General features: G+C 42.4%; 1 protein-coding gene across 5 annotated transcripts in view; it reads right to left on the reverse strand.

Moving 5' to 3' along the window:
* The window catches only part of LRRC7 (leucine rich repeat containing 7), a 335582-nt gene extending 331347 nt beyond the window's left edge, over positions 1-4235 (reverse strand). For 4 of the 5 annotated variants that reach the window (XM_034779107.1, XM_034779103.1, XM_034779106.1 and 1 more), the window contains exon 1: positions 3255-4235. The gene's annotated coding sequence lies outside the window, so the exon portion shown is untranslated. The remainder of the gene's footprint in view (positions 1-3254) is intronic. The other variant, XM_034779104.1, reaches the window with a different exon arrangement.
* Positions 4236-22895: the final 18660 nt, after the last annotated feature.

The following is a 22895-nucleotide window of genomic DNA, read 5'->3' on the forward strand; positions in this document are numbered from 1 at the left end:
TCCAAAAGTATTTAAATAAATGGTATTCTATTATTAACAGTGCAATTAATCATGTGATTAATTTTTTTAATTGTGTGACAGCCCTAAAAATTACCCTACTTTTCCCTTTCCTTTTGTTCAAAAGAAAATAAAAAATAGTGTGAAACCAAAATTTATTTATAAGAAAATTAAGCTTAAAATTTGAGAAAATAGATCAGTTTTTCAACACACTTTATTCCCTTATTTATTGATATATGTACTGAAATCAATTTAATAGGTTAGTGTTTGTATTTCTTTAAGGTGGTGCTGCTATTTCTGATACAGGATATGTTCAGTAACATTTGATGTAGGGGTTGCCATGGTAAGTATACGTGTCTTGTTGAATTCCAGATGAATAGGTGCATAAAACCAACACTCACATAGCTAGCCTTTGCAAGTTACTTTCCTTGTCTGATCATTTAATGTTAGTGTTAAAATGCAATTTATATAGTTCAAATTACAGTCTTCCTCACATTAAAACTATCCAGAATAGCTCAGATTAAAAATAGGAATAAAACTGGGATAAATAAAAATAGGAATAAAGCTTTTTAGCTGAAAGTTATGGGATAAGAGAATTAAGCATTTTGCCATGGGAACAGGCATGTTAAAATTCCCAAGATAAAAATATCACCTATCTCCCCAACCTCCGGGAACTTTTAATAATACTTTCACTGTTGTTATAACCTTTCACTAGCCCTGCCTCACAGAAAAAAACCCCAATTCAACCTGACTACTCCTTAAAATACAACAAAATCCTGATTCTGCTTTCACTTGCCCCAGGGTAAAATAGGACTCCCCCACCCCCCATTGAAGCCAATGGTGCTATGCCAGTATTAGAGGGAGAAGAACCAGGCCCATTGAAGCAGCATGTAGGCCCCCATCCTGCTCCCACTGAAATCAGTGGAGTTTTGCTACTGATTTTAATAGGACTAGGACCTGGTGCATACTTATTCTCAACTTCTTGGAGTTTTAAGAAACCAAGTGTTTCAGTGAATTTATATCCCTAACACACCAAGCTTCCCCAAATTGGTTACTGTTTAAAAGTACCATTGCTTTAGAATAGAGGTGAGGGAAGTCAAGCCATACAGGGAATAAATTAAGCCTGTCTTTCTGGAAAGATGGAAATATTAGTATTTCAAAATGACTGCATCAGTATTTGTTTCTAATCATTAGAAGTTCAGCAGAAGTTAAGATATGAAGATTAGAAAGGGCACAGACCTTTCCAGGAGGATTGCTAAGCTTAATACACCTCTACCCTGATATAACGCTGTCCTCGGGAGCCAAAAAAATCTTACCGTGTTATAGGTGAAACCACGTTATATCGAATTTGCTTTGATCCGCCAGAGCGCACAGCCCCGTGCCCCCGAAGAGCTGCTTTACAGCGTTATATCTGAATTTGTGTTATATCGGGTCGCATTATATTGGGTGTATCTTATTTTAGAGGGTCAGAAGGTGGTGACAATGAAAATACACCATCTCTGCAAAAATACATTTTACCCTATAAACGTACCCTTTTTAAATGCACTCTGGGGGAGAAAAGGATACGTACACTGTCTATTCATAGGCTTGGACAGAAACAAAATAACTTCTAATGTCTTCCCTGACTGAGGTATCAAGTGTTTTACTTTCGTTTTAATATACCCAGTAAAGCATTTAACTGTCCAGAAAGTTGGCTTTGATAGCCCTTTACCGTCCATTCCTTAGTAAGAACACTGGAAATACTGAACCAATTGTTATGGCCTACAGAGATCTTATAAACCCCTCAGGGATTTATTCTGATCTTATTTACACAGGTTTATGTTAAGAGTAACTCATGGGCCAAATTCATCCCTCATGTTACAGTATTCACTGAGCCAAATGCATTCCACAGTGTAACTGACAGTGAATTTACACTGATGTAAGTTAACCCTAGATCAGCTCCTCCCCCTGCCCCAATATCTTTATCTAAATCTTGAACAACCCCAAGCACACTGTGGGCATAACGTTGGAATGATGATTAGGAAGGAAAAAAGGAAGTGAAGTTGAATTATATATCAATCTCTTTACTGATGTTCCTAAAGAAGACGTGCCTGAATCAAGAATCATGTTGCTCTAGATTCAGAAAATAATTTAATTGGTGGGATGAGGTGAGACGCAAGTTGGGTTATAAAGATTTCCAATATCTTGACTTGGTCGCAATGAAGCAATGTGGTAAACAATTTTATATTTTAAAAAAAAAACACATTTTCACAACACAGCACCTACAAAAAAGGGTAGCACTTCAGACTCCTTGAGGTTCCTGACATCACATATTTGATCACCACTGTAAGGCAATTTCCTTATTAAAAAAATACCCACCTTACTGTGCCATCGTTTTTGCCTTTCCCTCCCTCCCACCCTATTCTTCTGGTGTAGTACTAAAATAAATGCTCTTCCCTCTGTTTCCACCCCTAGACAGAGGAAAGCAGCAGTGGAATTTCAGAACAGAGAGCTCATCAGCTTCTGCACATGGAACACAAAGGCAGTTTGGAATCACCGAAAATGGACATTTTATGCCTTGAAATATATATATATATACACATACATACATATACTCCTTTTCCTTCTCCAAACAAGAATGTGCTTAATGAATCTGCCTGGCCCTCCCACAGTCACGATCAAGCAGGATCTTAAGAAAAGAGGCATGGAGAGCGGCAGCAAATTTCCCTCTCCACAAGTGTCAGTGGTGACTGCAGCCAGGGAAGAGCTTCCATTACCGATTGACTCCCCCCGCCGCCGCCACCACCACCACCACCACCGCCTCCCCCGCAAAAGACTGCCCAGCATTTCCTTTCCATATCTGAGCGCAAAAGGGGCAACCCCGCTCGGGAGCAGGATCGTCCCTTCCATCCTCCCCCTATCCTCTGCACATGGGGCTTTGGGGGGAGGGGTAAAGCGTTACTGGGGGTGCACAGCAGAGGTATTCACAGCCATCCTTCTTTGCAGTAGCTGCTCTCCTAACACGATTTAATCTGGTAGGTACCATCACACCCAAGGACACCGCTTCCCTTCCATCCCACCATCCCCGCCACCGGCAGCAGCACATCCAGCGAGCAGCGAAGCCACAAGGAGCTGCTCCCTCCAGGTTCACCGCTGCCCATGCAGGAGACTGGAGCGTTGTGCGCTGCTGCTTGCATTTCGCTGGTCCACCCCCACACAAGCCTCTACAAGGGGAGCAGCAGCTGCCCCTTCCTCACAGGCAGCAGGCACATACTCACATTGCAGAGTGGAGTAACTGTCCATCAGTCTCCGCTGCCCGGAGATAACCAGTTGGAATGGTTATTCCTAAAGTATTGGGTCCGTAGTTTGGGGAGGGGGGGGGGGGGAAGGAGCTAGAGAAAAAGGGAGGGGGAGTTTTTTCGTGGGAGATCCCTCGCTAAACCATGATGTAAATGCCCTTCAGATGAACAGCTGGATATTTCCCCACGAGGCAGAGAGTAACGCGAGGGAAGCTCTGTAGCACAGGCACCGTGTCAGCTGAAGTCTCTCTCCTTTCCCACCCCACAGACCGACCAGCAACCAACCAAAAAAAAAAAAAAAAAAAAGGAATAAAAATCTTCATCCAATAAATCCCTGGGAAGAGAAGGCGAGAGGAGACACACGCACACAGAGGGGCCAGGCTGCCCCCGCCCCACAGTACCTGTCAGTGGGGGGTGCAGAAGTGGGCCTCCACAAGGGCATGCGGGGAGATCCTCTTCGGCTCCCGCATGGAGCAGGTTTGGGAGGTTAAGGCGGGGGGAGGCTGAGACCCGCAAGATGATCGGGACCCCTGGAGCCGCTGCGTGTCTTTCTCGGCCCTCCTCAGTGCAGCAGCTTCATTCACTCGCAGGTGCAGTCATTGCGGACGAGGAGATGCATGTGGCTACTCCCGCCAAGCTCGCCAACCTGTCCCTCCCCCCTTCTCGTAACGCCCTCGGGGGGCACCGCGGCTGGACACCGACAGACGCTGGCGGGCGGTTCACAGGGAGCAGCAAAACCACATCGATAGGAAACCACCGTGTACGGTGCAGCGCGCTTCCCTTGGCAGGCGGGCTGCGGGACCCTGCGCCCGGCAGAGCCCGGGAGGAGCGGGCAAAGCAGCAGGGAGCAGTGCCCAGAGCCAGCTCTCCGGCGCAGGAGGTGCACGGGCGGCAGCGACAGCAGCCTCCTGCCAGGGCTGAGTCAACGGGAGAAGCCCCAGTGCTCAGCAGCTGTCGCCGCCAGCCCCTCCCGCCCCCACAAGATCCGCGTCAGAGCTCGAGCGGCTGCCGTTGCTCTAACGGGCAGGCTGCGCCCGCCTCTTCGCGCGCCGTTAGCCCGAGGCTGCGCTGGGAGAAGAGGGTTCACACGCGCGCGCCCCCCCCCCCCCTTAGCCTCGCTCTCCCCAGCCCGGCCAGGATCCTGCACCCCAGCCACTGCCCGTCCCCTCCCTCCCCCCAGCCCTGTTGCGTCCTCCCACAGCCCCTCCTCGCTGCTGTCTCCTCCCATTCCCTCCCCCTATGCTGCTTCCCCCCCAAATCACCCCCCTACACTCACACACCTGCTTCTCGCCCACTAGCGCCTCCTCACCTGTGTACACCCCTCAGCTGGCCAATGCTTGCTTCCTCTCGCCCTCCTTCGCCCAGGGGTCCTATCCTCCACCCACCTTTACTACTACTACCTCTCACCCCCCCACATCGCTGCAGTATCCCTCCAGCTTCCTTCCTTCCCCCAATGTGCTCCTGCTCACCCTCCTCTCAGTGCTGCCTCCCACATTGTATCCCCATAGAGGCCCTTACTGCTCTCCTGCTCCCGATTCCTTCAAACCCCACACCTTTGCTGCTGCCTCCCTCCCTCCAATCCCCCCAAGAAAGGCTATAAACCCTCCTGCAGCAGGATAACCTCTAAGTGATAGCGTTATGAAGAAACTTTACCCTAGAGGCAAGTTATTCTGTAACTGTCCACTGCAGTGGTCCTTGCAACAGCTGAGGCTTTTATTACTGGCTGGTGCCCAAAACAAGAGACTGAACTAGATAGAGCTGTGCTCTGGTCAGGCATGACCTTTCCTATGTTCTTCTCACCCACGCCCTTCCCCACACCTTTTAAAGACAGGACCCAGTTGGAAGACTGAGCTGGCTACGGTCAAGCCCTGCCTATTATATTCAGAGCCAAGAGAGCACCTTCCCCAATAGAGGGAGTTTCCATGTGCAGGTAAACCCCTAGAATTTAGGATAGGAGCCTCACACCTCAGTGAGTTGGACTAATGACAAGGGCTGAGCAAATCTTTTCTTGGTCAGTTCAGGAGCTGAAAGAACTTGGCAGGTAGATGCAGATCCTATCCTAACCCGGTTCTCTCCCACTGATCTAGGTAGGATCCTATAATGGCACTCACTGCTGTAATATTGGAGCATCTTCCAGGGCATAACTAAACTAATAGACCAATTGTCACATTTTCCTCCCTACTTCCTTGGGGGAAGTAGGGACTACATTTCAAAAGAAGTTTCCTTCTCTCCCTTTACTTTACACTCTTTTCTGAAGGCACTGAGATTTGTGGCTGTTTTAATCACCTCTGGGATTAGCTCCAAAACCTTGGCCTTACTACATAGAAAGTTCAACATCTCCTGCTCTCACAAGCTCCACAGACCTGAAGAACATTGGTTGTTATGCAGTGAAAGGCTCTCCTATGAGGTATCATGGACCAGTTCCACAGATAGCTTGAAGACTACAACTAAGACTTCAACTCTGAAGGACTATTCTTTGGTGAGCTTGTGCATCAAGCAGATGTTACATTAGTGGGAAATATGCCCTCTCAGTGGTTGGTATTGCTGAGGCCTAACATTCTATCTGTAGGGGAGAGCCAGGCTTGATTCTGCATATGTCCTGGGATTCCACTAGAATTACCAACATTGCACAGCTAAAGAAATGACTAACGGTACATAAGATTTCTTTTCAGCAACAGTGTCCACTAGAGAAGGAAACAAGCCTTTGCCTTTTTTTCTGTTATACATGATCTTCTATATGGCTATGTGGAATCACTGGGCCTCCTCCAACTCCATTCTCTGAACCTGTGCCCTGAGATCTGCAGAATTTAAGGCTTCTACAAGGTAGATGCCTGCTATTGGGGAGGTGGCAAGATTTGCAACTGTTGAACTGCAGAAGACCATGGCTGTGCAGCTTTATGTTCCCATCAGAAATTGGAACACATTTTTTCAAAACCACAATGGCAGAAACAAGGGTCAAAAGGCCTATGGAAGGAGGGAGGAGACAAGTTCACATGGGGCTGCCATGGCAGAATGGTTCCCTGAGGAGCGATACAGCAAAATGGTTCATTTTTAAATGTTTACAATAAATTCCTTTATTTTTATTCAGACTCAAGCCATGGTTTTCCATGCCTTTATGGAGCTCTGCAGCACAGGGGGTTATGAAAGTTATAGCTTTTAATAAAAAATACAGTGCAGAGAAGAAACCCATTGACACCAAGAGTAATAAAAAAGGAGTCTGGTTTCATTGTTGGGTCTGCTTTGTACAGTATATAGGCAAAATAGGATTCAAGTAGATAGCACTAGGGATGAACAAATGAGTCTGGTATTTGCTTGAATTTAGAATCTCACAGTTAAAAATGGAAGGGTGGGGAAATGTATACTCATGGGGTATCCATGTAGATTACACACTTAGTTCCAAGCTAACCAGTTTCTGAATCTGTCTAATATTAAATACAGTATCAAGGGACCTGAAAGATCATTCATTCAGCATAACAAAATATGACTTATATAAGTTCAGATGTTAAGTTTTCAGGTTTCCAGCACATCTCTTGGCAGTTCCTGTTATGTTACTTATGTTAAGTGACAGTGATACTTTACATTGCCTTACTGTATTGCTGGCCCCTGCACCAAGAAGCAAATAAAAGCACAGTTACTGTAGCCTAGTGTATTTCTAAAACTTTTCTGTGTCACAAACAGCTGTTGCATTACATTATGTCAAAGAGTGAAAAGGATACATTTGCAATAAAACCACATTCTTTCACAGTCATTAATGGAATAACATATGGTTAACTTGAGATATTGTATCCCACCAAGTACAAAGAACATTGAAAAAAAATCATGCTTTTGTTAAATCAATAGCACTGTATTTGTATTAGTACTTTTGCCTGTGTATAACATTTGAAAGGTTGAATACCAACAAAGAAACATGTTCAATCCTGAATCATTGTTAGATTAGCAAGTGGACACAAAAGTCTGATTCTTCTTGTGTCTGATGATTTCACATTGGTTGCAATTCCACTATGGAGCCACTCCTGATTTACACCAGATAAACAGTTGATTCAAGCCCAACATATTTGCTTTAACAGAAAAAAAGAATTAGGATAACTCTCTAAATATAGCATAATAAAATTATGAGATGGAATTATAGCCTGTCTTTGAAAAGTGTGTTCAAATGTATTTTTCACCAGCATGCATATGTAAAATACACAAATTTGTCAATTTGAGTACTCTTCTTTGGGGTATTTGGGCAGTGAAAGTTTTAAAGCCATGCAACTTTTTGGTGTTTTTATTGGAAAGCTAAATACGTACATAAATCATTGAACTCTGATTACTCCAGTTTCTAATGGAGTGACACCAATCTACAACTGGTGTGACTGTGCTGAATCAGGGCCTATACACGTTTGAAGAATGTGTATATGTTCTTCATAGACTTGAAGAACTAATAGTTCTTGAAAAACTATTTGAAGAACTAATAGTGCTGACGTTAAAGTATTTTGTCTGAAGATTGAACACTAGAAATATGCAAAGAAGCAATAACCATTAAGAATGATGTTCTTAATATATATAAATAGCCATGCTATAGTGCTTTGAGTTTTCTTCCCTTTAAAGCTCTTGTATTAATCTATTTTGTTTGTCAGATCACATTTCTCTCAATCTCTGCTTAACACATCTCTGAACAGTGTTTTTTTCATTAACATATTATGGTTAAGGGGACTGGATGTCTCAGAGGCCTATAATGGACTATGTAGATGTTCACTTCTAGGTCATTGGTAGGACCCTACCAAATTCATGGTCAATTTCACTGTCATAGGATTTTAAAAATAATACATTCCATTATTTCAGCTATTTAAATCTGAAATTTCATGGTGGTGTAATTGTAGGGGTCCTGACCCAAAAAGGAGTTGTTGGGGGGCAGGGTCACAAGCTTATTGTAGGAAGGGTTGCGGTACTGCTATCCTTACTTCTGCGATGCTTCTCGGCACAGCACTGCCTTCAGAGCTGGGCAGCTGGAGAGTGGCAGCTGCTGGCCGGGATCCCAGCTCTGAAGGCAGAACCACCACCAGCAGCAGCACAGAAGTAAGGAGGCATGGCATGGTATTGCCACCCTTACTTCTGCACTGCTGCTGGCAGGGTGCTGCTTTCAGAACTGGGTGCCCAGCCAACAGCCTTCTCTCTCTGGCCTCCCAACTCTGAAGGTGGTGCAGAAGTAAGGGTGGCAATATTGCAATACCCCTAAAATAACCTTGTGACCCCCCACAATCCACTTTTGGGTCAGGACTCTCAATTTGAGAAACTCTGGTCTCCCCAGTGAAATCTGGTCTTTTGTGTGCTTTTACCCTATAATATACAGTTTTCACGAGAAGGAGACCAGATTTCATGGTCTGTGACATATTTTTCATGGTCGTGAATTTGTAGGGCCCTAGTCATTGTGTCTGATGCCCCTTAGATGACTGGTTGGGACATATGAGAAAGGAGGTCTCCGTACAATTTCTAGTAGAAAAGTATCCACATTACAAAAAGTGCCACCACAATTGTTGTTAATGGGCACTCTTATTAGAGTTAGATGAAAAGCAAAGATTTGAAGGCGTCTCACCCATGTAGATGGTTTCCTAGATTGAGACACAGGACATTGCTAGGTCAGAATGTGAAAGCCTACCATACCTCTACACAGGCTATACCTGTTCTGTGGACAAAGTACTTCCGTTTCCAAAGCTGTTAGTCTGGCACTCACTACTACATTTATATTAAAACAAAGATGTTAAAGGTAGAGTAGAAACTAATAATCTTCCTGCTATGTTATCATTCCCAACATGTTTAAGTGGAGGATAAGAGAGCTACCTTCAAGCAAAAATCAGAAGTAATTGAAGCAGAGAAAATATGTTCAATACATTAAAGGCAATAGTGTAAACAAGCCTTCCAAAAGTAATTGAGAAATAAGCAAAAGAAAACAAACATGGCAAAGCTTTAAGTAGAACTTTTAAGGGCCAAATGCTGTTGACCTTATACATCCAGAGTTACACTGACCACTGTTATGCGAGTACATCCAAGCAGGATTTAGCCCAGTATGTTAATATTCCCATTACTTCACAAAGATGAATAGTGCAGTAGTGTTTATGATTATGAAACATCTAATGAGATCTATTTACAGAAGACAAACAGTACAATATGATTGGCTACAGTGACATCAAGTGCATAATCGTAAATATCTTAATACCTGGAATGAGTTTTCCAAGGGAATTAATTGTATAAAGGATAATGGTGATGATAATCTCTACAGTGTCTTCCTGACAATCGGACCTATTTGTCTTTAGCAAAGCATCACAAGTAAAATGATGGAAGCCTTATACATGGGACCTTTAAAACTAGACTAGACAGAGTACAGGGATGGACCATATGATCTAATTGGATGGATGGGAAAAACCTATTTCTGTAATACATTCAAATATTGTGAGGTGAAGATAAAACAGAAAGGAGACATTGTAGGGACATGGAGAAAAAAAAGTTTTGATGGGAAATGGAAAAAAAGGATTAATTAAAAACAAATTGACAAATGATTCTCGACCAGCATACAAAGGCCTGGTTTGTTCCTCCCTGCCAGTATTTTTCCTGTAAGGCTAGTAGAAATAAATACAGTTGACCTGCAACATAATAGTGCTAATCTTTGGATCCGGTTCTTTTCAGCATTATAACATAAAGGGAGATGGAAACCATGCAAAAATTCTTAGGTCACGGTGATGGCAGGACTTGTGTCAACATACTGCGAACTCTCTTTGCATCCAGATCTAAAGTCAGACAGAAAAGATAAACTTATGAATTATAAGATAGCTTGGCAGGTTGGTGTTCCAAACTGAATGTAAATGGAAATGAAAGAGGCACAGATGACTTGCGTTTATGGGTTAGAGTTTGATCTCAGGACTTCATGGAGTTATTCTGGATGGCTTCCACAGCTGAGGTAAGTAAGATTCTAGACCTATCTGCTCATGTTACTTCAAGAAACTGACCTTTTCACTTTGTCCCAGACCAGTTTAACTCTTCTTGGGTGTATGAAGTCATCGATTACTGTAACACTTTTAAAAAGTGAAATAACTCATTCTATATATTTAATAGCAAGATTAAACAATCTATATCAGTTAATAAGCACTTAAAAGAACCTTTTTTATAAAATATGACCAGTCTTACATTGCTCATTCTTCTCTATTCAATGAACTCAAACTGCTGAGGTTTCTTTATAAAAAGTTTTCCTAAATTTAGTCAGCAGCATTTTTTTAAATGGTTGAGATGTATGGGGTTATAATGGAGAAATTGACAGACCTTTAACTGTAATGGCATGAACAATGTTTCAAGAATTGATTATTGATGGCTGTATAGCAAAAGGCTAGAATTCCCCTGTGGTTCAAATGCACACCAACATTGATGTTTTTCCCAAGTTATATTTCCCAATAACAAATTAATCTGTTATTACTACCTGTTTTTGGCTGGATCCAAGATACCATGAGAACTGATATTCCTCGTGATATTTCTGCTTCTAGTCCCATCCCAGCCCAAACAAAGCAAAGTGGCACATGAACATTAAAACAAAGTTTACCTTGCTTTTCTGAACCATAAAAAATAGATTTGAGGGAGAAGTTTATAGTCCCAGCAAAAGAGACGATAGGGGACAGTGTAGTGGCATGGACTTGGGGAGTTGTCACAGCTACAATATAGTAGTTAAGGCAAAGGTTTAGATTTTCTCATTTTATCTCAAACTATTTAAGCAGTGTTATAACTACTGTTAGATTTTTTTAATACTGTCCTTTAATGCAGCATAGTTGGGGTCATGGAGGGAAGGAATAGCTCAGTGGTTTGAGCATTAGCCTGTTAAACCCAGGGTTGTGAGTTCAATCCTTGAGGGGGCCATTTAGGGATCTGGGGCAAAAATCTGTCTGGGGATTAGTCCTGCTTTGAGCAGGGGGTTGGACTAAGTGACCTCCTGAGGTCCCTTCCAACCCTGATATTCCATTCTATGGTCCATGATTTGGGTTCCTAGGTGCTACCACATTATAAACGATAGCATAGTCAGAGCTGTTTTATCATGGAAGTCACTTCCAGGGATTTTTTTGTTTTTTACTCCCATCCCTCTCCCCTGACTCTCATAGCTTCCACCCAATGGCAGCCATCAGATAGTGAAGGTGAAAAAAACCTTCTGCTCCCACTTGGTCTCCATTCTGCAAGGTGCTGAGTACTCTGGCCTCTTCTAGCAGAGGACTTACTGAACTTTGTACATTAAATTCAATGGGGCTTCTCACATGCTTAAAGTTGGACACATGCTTACATGCGTCACTATAGCAGACCAAAGTGCTCAGCACCTTGTAGAAAGGAGCCCTAAAAGAAGGGTTTGCACACCTGCCGCTCTCCTCTTTTGCCTCCCCTCAAAGGGAGGTGAGAAGACCTGCTGCTCATTCTCCTGGCACTCCTTTAATGGTGTGAAGAAGAAACTTGCTTCTCTTGACTCCCCTACACAGGGTGAAGAGATATGGTGCTACTGCTCACGTAGCAGCAGGGCCAGGAGAAATGGAGGCAAGATGGACAATTTTGCAAAAAAACCTCACAGCTGAGTCACAAATCCATGATTTAATCTGAATTTACCAGGTCTGATTCCCATTGACATCAATGAGAGTCTTTCCACTAGCCTCAGTGGAAGGTGGGTCAGGCCCTAGGTTTATTCTAGAATTTGGGTTTCAGGCACAATGCTGGAATCAGGGCTGGGTTGGAGCCTATGGCACCAAAACCTCCTTCATTGTTTTCACAACAGTTATGCCCCAAATAACGAAAGCCTCATGAATCAAATCAGACACTCATCAGCTCAGACTGAAATCTCATGAGAATAGCCATTCTTACAAAATTCTGGCTGCATCTCAACTAGTATTGGAAAAGAGACTCTCTTCCAATATTTAATCTAGCATGTGTCGGAGAAAAACTGAGTTCTCACTATTTGTTTAGGTATAGCAAGTCAGATGTTTATTAACTCTCACATGTGCAGAGGGAGAGCTAAACAGGTCTCTCAACAGGTAAACAATTACAGCAAGCATTTATACCTTTTGTTACAGACAATAATGAGCAACAGTTGCATTTTGTTTATACATAGGCCATCTTGATATCTCATTTCCTCAGTTGTTTTGACTCTTGCCTACATACAATTATTTTCTATACCTTATCTACCCAAGGTCTTCTACACTTTATCTATGCTGAGGTCATCATAACTTCTTACACAGCTCTTTCTCACCCGCCTCACACAATCCTCGCTTCTACAAATCTCGCGTTATCAGGGTTACAGTTAGCCTGACTCTTGCTAACAAACGTCATGCATTACAGTTCCCTTCTGTCAGTTCTTTTCTCTGCTTCCACACATGGAACAAAACAAAAAAACTAAAACAAACAAAACAAAAAACACACAACACAGGCAGGTCTGGAATCAGTGGATCTTTCCTAATCTCCAAAACTCAAAGTGGTTCAAATTCAAAATTCTGTAGCTAACTGGCCTGTATCTAATTTACCATGAAGTGTACAGTGTCAGTTTAAACATCCATGGCCTGACTACACAATTTCTTACAAGCTAAACTCTTCTTGTTAGTAGATGTCAGTGATCAATGAACTAAATTAAAAAAGGAGGAAACAGAGGACAATACAGATTAAACATATTCAGCAAAGTTAAAAGATTGGTGGTTGGAGCTATTTTTACAGATGTATGGCTAGTCTTTACTACCGGGGAGATCAACGCTGCTGCAATTGATGCAGCAGGGATCGATTTAGCAGGTCGAGTGAAGACCCGCTCAATTGACGTCAGAGCGCTCTCCGGTTGACCCTGGTACTCCAGCTCTCTGAGAAGATTAAGAGAAGTCAAGCGAAGCGCATCTCCCATCAATGCAGCACAGTGAAGACACCAGGGTAAGTCAATCTAAGTGAGTAGCATAACTTAGGTCAACTTACTCCCATAGTGAAGACAAGTCCTTAGGCTCCAATTCTGTAATGAGCACTAGGCAAGCAGGCAGACCCCTGAGGCTGCATGGAGTGCCATTCATTGTTGGGGAATCATCTATTTCGAGCTCATTGCAGGACCAAGACCTAAGATCTTTTGATCAGTCTGCCCAGTAATGGCCCAGTTCAGCTCCCTTCAAAGTCAACTGAAATCTCTCTATTGACTTTGAAGGGACTGGATTGGGATCCAAGTGAATTCTAGAATCCCTCAATTCAGTGGATACTGACTTCTGCCATGTGATAGGGGTATGAATCTTTTGTAACCTTGACTCAGCTCATGTGATCAAGGCCAGGAAATAAAGATTACTTTCTTACCAGCACCCCGAAGCGTCACATCCTTATTAAACTCACAAGCCCAAATTCCGATTGATAACAATTAGTAACACCTAGTATAGACCAAAGCCACAATATTTTGGTAATGACGTTCCACCAAGTTGTATCAAGTGTCTTCTCAGCTTTTAAAAGCTATAACTGTTACTAGGGAGTGGCCATATGGAGAGAGGTACAGCAAATTAAGAAGCTGCCTGTGAGTGGGTACATTTCACATGCTTCACATTGCCATCCCCAAGCATTTACAAATCAAGACCGCAAAAATCATGAAGTTGGCTTACAATTCCATAAGATTTTGACAAAAGAATACAGTTAGGGATTTTATTTGCCTTCTGGTTTTGAGTCCTTTAGGCACACTTCTGTCACATTTTCAAACTACCATCTGAGGACTGCTCAGGCCACACCCTAGATTTGAGGACTGGTCTACACTACTGCAGTAAATCGATCTAAGTTACGCTACTTCAGTTATGTGAATAACGTAACTGAAGTCGATGTAGCTAGATCTACTTAGCGTGGTGTTGACGGGAGATGATCTCCTGCCGAATTCTCTTATGCGTCTCAGGAAGGTGGAGTACAGAATCGGTGGGAGAGCACTCTCCCATTGATTTTGTGTGTCTTCACCAGACCCGCTAAATTGACATAGCTGCACTGATCACAGCAGTGCCGATTTAGCTGGTAGTGTAGACACCCCCACCTGCCTCATATCCAAGTGGGTTGAGCCTCCTGCTTCAATGAGTCAGTCAGTCAATCAGACCATAGCTACTTGCTACAGGATACCTGGACTGGGATCCTTTTGAGGCACATACTGTGGACACGTTATGCAGCCTTATGTTATTATCCCTATACTACTGTCCAGATTTTGTGAATCCTATTAGAATATAATATGTAAGTACAGGGAGATGAATCTCCAGTTTGGTGACTGACATTTCTGCTAACATCTTACAACCTACATTAATTAAACTTATGGGGTGATAAGTAGAGCAAGAATCCCAACTACCTAGTATCAGCTAAATGAAAATGAAGGCTCTGTGCACAGTGGGCAAGAGAACATGGATTAGTGTTCAATACTTTAGGGTATTGTAGGAAAGAGATAGACACTTCACAGAATGCAGAACAGAAGTCATTAATGCTAGGAGTTGTACAAACTCAGCTGAATATTTTTTATTGCCATTTTGATCTCCTCTTTTTAACTTCCCATTTTGTTACAGAGTTAATTTAAATAAATCAGTTGGATTAAAATATCTAACCAGAAAAGATTCATTGGCAGTTGAATATTACTTAGGAATATCATAAAAACCCATCTTTGCTCTGTTACCATCTCACATGGATCTGCAATTCTAAACTCTCCCCCCAAAAAGGAAACCTTGTTTAACGGGGACAATGGTTCTAATCTATACTTTAGATAACAATTTAATAACAATTTTCACCGACGTCACATGAAACCCACTAGAATGAGAATGAAGGAGCACGCACACAGGGCCACTGTGCAGCTGCATTCCCCCTATTTACCACTGCCTATCTGCATGCAGTTCCTTACTGACATTTCACAGGAGTGAGGATGGGAACACCTACTGGTAACACAACACCCTGTTCTTACTTGGAGGACTCCCATCCAAGTATTGAACCTTGCTCTAGTCTTCTAATTCTTGTTCAGGGAAAATGCTATTGAGTCCAGTTTGTGGAGGAGTGGGAGGTTGCTTGGGTAAAAAATGCACCTAACTCATCTGTGTTAACTATAATGTGATCAGAATATGAAGTAGTATGGTCACTATAAGCCTCTCTATGAGGTAAGTATATTTAACATGCCTTACCACATTCACTCAACAGATATAGCTTGGGATCAATAGTGCATGTTCCTGAGTAAATGGAGAATAAACCACAGGGACAAACAAGAGACTAGAACAGTGACAGAAGGAAACGTTGATATTTCACATGCTGTAACCAGGGCAAGAGGAAAACACCATAGCAATGAGGGACTCCATAACCTTTATGAAAACAATCTCCATAATAAAAGGCTTATGGAGGTAAACAACTACAAAGGGACTCTGCAAGAGGGATTAAAATCATTTGACATTCAGCTGTATGCCTTACAGCATCACCTAATAGGCCTGATTCTCTTCCCCATCCACACCAATATAAATCAAGAGAAGTCAATGGAGTTGCAGTAGTGGGAGGCAAATCAGCCCCTATTTGTGCAGTAATCACCTAGGATTTGTCATTGCTTTTTGATTGACCACTGTTCCCTACTTTTACAAAAACATGATGATGCTAAACAGACATGTCTTTCATATACAAAAAATTAGAAGTGCACTGCATACGTTTATATCTCAGATCACACACTGTGTGGGCATACCCTCAGATGGTGCAAACCAGCACAGATCAATTAACTAGAGTACACTGATTTATACCAGCTGAGGATCTGGCCCCACTGTGCCTTTTACAAAGCTCTTAAATGTAACAGTGAGAGGGGGACAAGGTTATAAATTTTATTTGTCTAATAAAATGGAGTACCATATTCCTGTTTTATAAGTCATATCTTAAAAGCAGCAATAAAAATCTAAAGATTGAGGTAAAACTTTGGTTACTTTATTAATCTTCCTGGTTTTGTGACTCAGCGCTCTCAGAATTGCTTGATTTAGCATAGCCCTATTATCGGTAACAATGGAGCAGAAGTAGCTTCTTAGGTTATTCTAGTGCTGCTTCACTACACATCTGTTTTGCAAAGTGGGGAAGGAACGGTTATGAGTATTTAAAAGAGGTATAGATCAAAATCTAGATAACTGTACAGATGTGCATTTTTACAGAGTAGTTATCGAAGAAATTATGTATCAAAGAAAAAAAACCCAATACTAATTTCTGAACTTTTTCTTCTTCTCTCAAGATAACACATATAATCATTACCATCCTGGGCCTAGTTTGCTCATGTTTGCCTCAGAATCCTCCTTATTTAAAAAAAGTAAATGAAAAAACAAAGACACAGAACGGTGGATGGATTCTAATCTCAATTTTACTGGTGTAAAGTCCATACCAACTTCACGGACCTCAATGGTGTTCTTTGGATTTAGGCCCTGATTCAGGACAGCATTATGCCCATGCTTAACTGCAAATGACTTCAGTGGGACTTAAACCCATGCTTAAGAGCTATCCTCAATAGGGATGTGTAGAAAAATGACTTACCAGCTTGTCTTTAGTCCATTTTCACGAGCCTCTTCCAGGGCTCACTCCTCCTAAGGCTTTTCACACCTTTCCAAGCTCTGCAGAGTTTTCTCTTGCTCTTCCACAGAGCAAGGCCTTCCAGAGCTCTTTCCCTTATCTGTCTCTCCTTAGGTTCTTTTATGAAGTCTGTCCTTCCTGGGGTGCTTCCCTAATGTCCAGACCTTGTGTCAAGGCTTACCACAGGAGTTCACTCCACTCCTGTCCTTACCCCAACCCCCATTCTCTTGCCAGAACTTCCTTCTGAGGAGAGGATTCAAAAGCCTACTCACTTTCTCTCCCTGGGCTTTCTACCTCCCTTCTTCTTCTCCCCTGAAGTCCTTCTTTTATCAGTCACCCAATTCCTCCCAGCTGGGCCTCAACGTAAGTTGGGCCTGGCTTGCCTTCCAGGTGCAACAGAGTGCACTAAATTACTGTCTAGCTGTAGTGAACTCTGCCAGCAGGGGGTATATACTCCATCACAGGATGCTTTCCTGTATCACTATTGTATTCAAGATTAAAATGTATCCATTAGGCTTTTCTGCTTGGGAATTCAAGAATTGAGCATCAGCAGAATAATGCACTAGGGAATCCTCCATAATTGTGACAATATCTCAGCCTTCACATATGGTTATCAAGGCGAAGAAACAAAAATATAACCACTTGTCTACAGATTGGTATCTTAGGCAGCTCATCAAGATGAGAGATTTAGCTTTTATTATTTGGAATAGAGCTTTCAACATTCTCTCACTTAATTTACAGTATATGTAGGGTGACCAGATGACCCGATTTTATCGGGACTGTCCCGATATTTGCTTGTTTGTCCCGCGTCCTGACCAATGTGCGGTCGGGACACTGGACAAACAAGCAATTTTGCCCTCCCAGAAGGGCTCTTGCCCCCGCCCCTGACTCCGCCCCCTCCGTCCCCCATTGGCTCCTTCCCCAAATCCCCGCCCTGTCCCCGCCTCTTCCCCATGCATGTGGCACTCCTCCTCCCTTCCAGGCTTGCTGCTGTAATGGTGGGGCAAGCCTGGAGGGAGGGGGTGGTGGCCGGCTTCCAGTTCCTGGAGCTGGTGAGTAGGGGCACTGGGCAGGCAAGGGGGGCTGGCCAGGCGGCTGCTCCCCCAGGAGGTAGACGGGGGGGGCTCTGGACCCCAGCAGCGGTGGCAGAGAGCGGCTCGGGGCTGCATGAGTGGCCATGTAAAGTTTATCGGCTTGGACGGGACCCCAGCCGGCTCCCCGCCCCACGCCAGCATGTCGCACAGGGTGGGGACACTATCCCCCTACAGGGCGGGACGAGGAGCCGGCCGGGGTCCCCCCCAGCCGATAAACTTTATGTGCCCACTCGTGCGGCCCTGAGCCGCTCTCCCCCGCCGCTGCCGGGGTCCGGAGCCCCGCGCCTCTCGCTCCAGCGGCTCCCCCCCCGGGGGGCAGGGGGACGTCCCACAGGCCCCGGGGGGGGGGGGGGGAGGGGCAGCAGCCACGGCACGGCCGGCACTTGCAAAACAGCTTTATTTTTTTTTTTTAACTTTTTTTTTGCTCCGCCCCCCCGCGCGTCCCAATATCCCCCCTTCTCCCTCCCCCTGCGTCCTGATATTTCCCGTCAGTGATCTGATCACCCTAAGTATATGTGAAGCGAAGAAAGTCAGTTTTCAGCCCAATTGTTTCTACATATGAAATCAATTCTCCAGATTTGCATCACTCTGACAGTACTGTAAGAGTATCTGAGCTTCTATAATCGGTACAACAAGAAACAAAATGAAAAAACATTAACATAAAAAAAGAGGGGCTCACAATGCAAAAGCACAAGTGGGTGTAATTCAGTGGACAAGGTGGCCATGATAACTGGAATGCTTCACAGATCAGGTGAATTTTATTCCAAGAAGAATCATTCTTATCTGCACCCCAACACTGAACTCTTCAATATCATTTGGTTAGAAAAGTGTGCTGAGAAGAAACACAATGTGGAGCATTCTAATAGCATATGCATGTTTACTGATTCAATTGTTAAACTCTCAATGCCCCTACTCTTAGTAAATAAGACTGTAGTTTATTTTCAAACAAATTTAGATCGGGAACAATTTATAATGACCATATAGGACAGAACTTTTTAGGCAATGTCTTCAAAGGGGGAAAAAAAGTCCAGTACACGTATTCAAAGTGAAATTTTAAACAAGATCTTTATGATTATGCTAATCATTATAGAGGTTACTGTGGCTTGCTCCTTGCTGTGAAAAGCAACAAAATCCTGAACACTGAGTCTAGCATGCACAGTAGTATGCTGTTTATCTATTCATTAACATTTTGTACTCAAGGTGAGCCTCCTTAAAGGTAGCTCAGGAAGGAGGATTTACATATATTATAGCATTACACACTGTAAGGTCTTCAAGAAGTATAGCGCATGGTCTGTTGAACATTCTATACAAAGCCCTTTTAAAAATTCAATGCAAATTGAAAACATATTGATTACAGAATACTATAATATACCATTATTCCTCTGGCCACTAAAATTGCTGGCATTTTCTTAATAACCTAGACAGGCTGGCTGTAAACACTGCTTAAAAATTAAACTGGGCAACCGCAAAAATCACAGAGGATAGTACATTTTTAATACTACATTTCAGAGAAAATACATTTGGCTTTTTTCAAATGAAAACAACTTGGACATCTAATTCTGTCCACACATTAGTGGTTCTTAACTATGAGCCACAGGAAAGCACTTGTAAAGGGGCAACGGAATTGCACTGGCACATTATAATAGTATTTATCATCAAAGTAACGTTTCCTACTAGTTGCAGCTTAGTCCAGGTTTGTTTTCTCACAGGTAATTTTGACCACTGTTCTCAAAGAAGGCAAGCCTCTCTCTCTCTATGTTGTGCAACTGCTTCATGGCTATTTTTTGCCAGCAGTGTCTTTGATGTAAATTCAACCATATTCACATCAGAACTGGAGGCATACCAAAGACACAAGAGGATGGAACCCTGGAGAGGGTAGAATAGTGAGGGCGGCACCAGGAAACAGTGGCAGAATCAATGTTAATAAACGTAAAAGCTTATGCTTCCTCCAGGGGGAGGAAGTAAATAAAACTGATGCAAAATGGAGGGAAAAAATACAAGCAGCCTTCACCTCACTGTAAATTTTTTTTCATTCTATTTCCTTAATAAGATCCGAAAATTACTTTTTCATGCAACCAAGTACTCTAGGTGCTGCACGAAAGGTATCAGTAATTGGATCTGAGAGTGGATAGGTGCATGAGAGAGACAGTGCCTAGGCTTTGTCTATAGTCACAAATAGCCCTAATTCAGCAACTGATGACCATTAATTGGTGTAGTTGCACAAGTGATTGCCCCTGAGTGTAGAGAAGGGTTAGCTGAGTCTGTACTAACTGAGATAGTTGGTCTAGTAGGCCATCTACTTTCAGCTCAGAAGAAATGGTAGGACTTTCTTCCAAGTCCATTACACCCACTTCTTATTAACAAAAAAACCTCACAGGCAGCAATAAGGGAGGAAAGCTACTTCCCATGCCACAGATCAAGAGATTGAATTCTCAGAACCAGTTATAATCAGAAGTGTAGCTAGCCCCCTTGCTACTGCAATTTTAAACAAGTGTATACTAAAAACTGGATAAGATATCCAGGTTTTAACCAAGCATATCTATTATATTTTGTATCTTCTAATATAGCAAATTATAAGATACATTATTTCACACCATAATTACATTGGTTAAGTGTCAAAATTGCACATTCTAATGATGTGTTTTCACATGTTAACGACACTAATTGCAAGACAACAATTTCCCATGACTAATTTATTTTAAAAAGCAAGGGAAAAAATCAGAAGTAAGTATTTTTATTGTCAGGAACTGGTAATGTGCAACACGTCCTGAAGTTAATGTTTCCATAATCAGCCATATTGTGTTTAAGTATTCAAGATGTAGTAACTACTGCTGTTATCATAAAGCATTTGCGGCTTTGCGAATCATACTATTGCCAATTTACTAAATATCACAGAATCATAGAAATGTAGGGCTGAAAGGGACCCCAAGAAGTCATTAAGTCCAGCCATCAGTACTGAAGCAGGACCAAGTAAATCTAGACTAACCTTGATGGCGTTTGTCCAACCTGTTTTAAAAACCTCCAGTTATGGGGATTCCACAACTTTCCTTGGAAAACTATTTTTGTGCTTACCTACCCTTTTAGTCAGAAAGTTTTTCTTAATATCTAATCTAAATCTCTCTTGCTGCAGATTAAACCCATTACTTCTTTTTCCTTCCTTCAGTGGACATGGAGAACAATTGATCACTGTCCTCTTTATAACACCTCTTCACATATTTGAAGACTTATCAGGTCCCTGTCTCCTTTTCGCAAAATTAAACATGCCCAGTTTCTTTACCTTGCCTCATAGGTCAGGTTTTCTAAGCTTTTTATCATTTTTGTTGCTCTCCTCTGGACTCTCTCCAGTATGTCCACATCTTTCCTAAAATGTGGCACTCAGAATTGGACCCAGTAATCCACCTGAGGCCTCACCGGTGCCGAACAGAACAATTACCTCCTGTGTCTTTTATACAACATTACTGTTAGTACACCCCAGAATGACATTAGCCTCTTTTGTAACTGCATCACACTGATGACTCATTCAATTTGTGATCCACTGTAACCCCAAGATCCTTTTTAGCAGTACTACCACCTACTGAGTCATTCTCCATTTAATAGCTGTGCATTTGCCTTTTTATTTCATAAATGTAGTACTTTGCACTTGTCTTTACTGACATGCATCTTGTTGATTTCAGACCCGTTCTCCAATGTCGTTTGTTTGAATTGTAATCCTATCCTCCAAAATGCTTGCAACCCCCTCCCAGCTTAGTGACATCAACAAATTTATAAGCAAATTCTCCACTAAATTCTCCAAATCTTTAATGAAAATATTGATTAGTACCAAACCTAGGACTGACCTGTGCAGGACCCCTCTAGATACACCCTCCCAGTTTGATAGCGAACCATTGATAAATATTCTTTGAGTACAGCTCTTCCATCAGTTGTGCACCCACCTTATAATAATTTCATCTTGACTACATTTCCCTACTTTGCTTAGGAGAATGTCAAGTGAGACTATCAAAAGCCTTACTAAAAATCAAGATATATCATGACTACTGCTTCCCACCATCCACTAGGCCAGTAACCCTGAAGGAAGGAAAGGATTTGCTCTTGACAAATCTATGCTGTCTATTCCTTATAACCCTATTGTTTTCTATATGCTTACAAATTAATTTTTAATTTTTTTCCAGTATCTTTCCAGGTACTGAAGTTAAGCTGACTGGTCTATAATTCCCTGAGTCCTCTTCGTTCCTTCTTTTTAAAAAAAGGTATTATATTTGCCCTTCTCCAGTCCTCTGGGACCACACTTGTCCTCCATGAATTCTCAAAGATAATTGCTAATGGTTCCAAAATTAAAGAACTAACTGAAGTAAATACCCAAGGATGACCATCAGGCTATACTGACTTGAATACATCTATCTTATCTAGATATTCTATAACCTGTTTTGTCCTTATTTTGGCTTGCAATTCCTTCCCTTTTTGTTAATATTAATTGTGAAAATTATCTTGCCACTATTAACCTTTTTAGTGAAGACAGAACAAAATAGCATTACATGCCTCAGCCTCCTTGATATCATCAGCTCTTCTTCCCTGCTAAGTAGAAGACCTACGCTTTCCTTCATCTTTCTCATGCTCCTAATGTACTTATTGCCTTCTATGTCCCGTGCTAGATGTACCTAATTTTGTGCCTTAGCCTTTCTGATTTTTTTCCTATACGCTTGTGCTATTCTTCTGTACTCCTCCTTAGCAATTTGTGTTTCTCCACTTTTTATAGGATTCCTTTTTTGATTTTCAGGTCATTAGAGTGCACGATTGAGCCATATTGGCCTCTTACTATTCTTCCTATATTTCTTTTGCATTGCAATAGAAGACCTTTAATATTGGCTCCTTGAGAAACTTCCAGCTGTCCTGAATTCCTTTACATCTTAGATTTTCTTCAACTTTTGTCATCTGCCTCCAACTGCCCTCTTTGGACCTAGTTCAAAGCCCTGCGCACTAGGCTGGCAGG

Source organism: Trachemys scripta, chromosome 8, assembly GCF_013100865.1.
Source record: "Trachemys scripta elegans isolate TJP31775 chromosome 8, CAS_Tse_1.0, whole genome shotgun sequence".
NCBI classification, from domain to species: Eukaryota; Metazoa; Chordata; order Testudines; family Emydidae; genus Trachemys; species Trachemys scripta.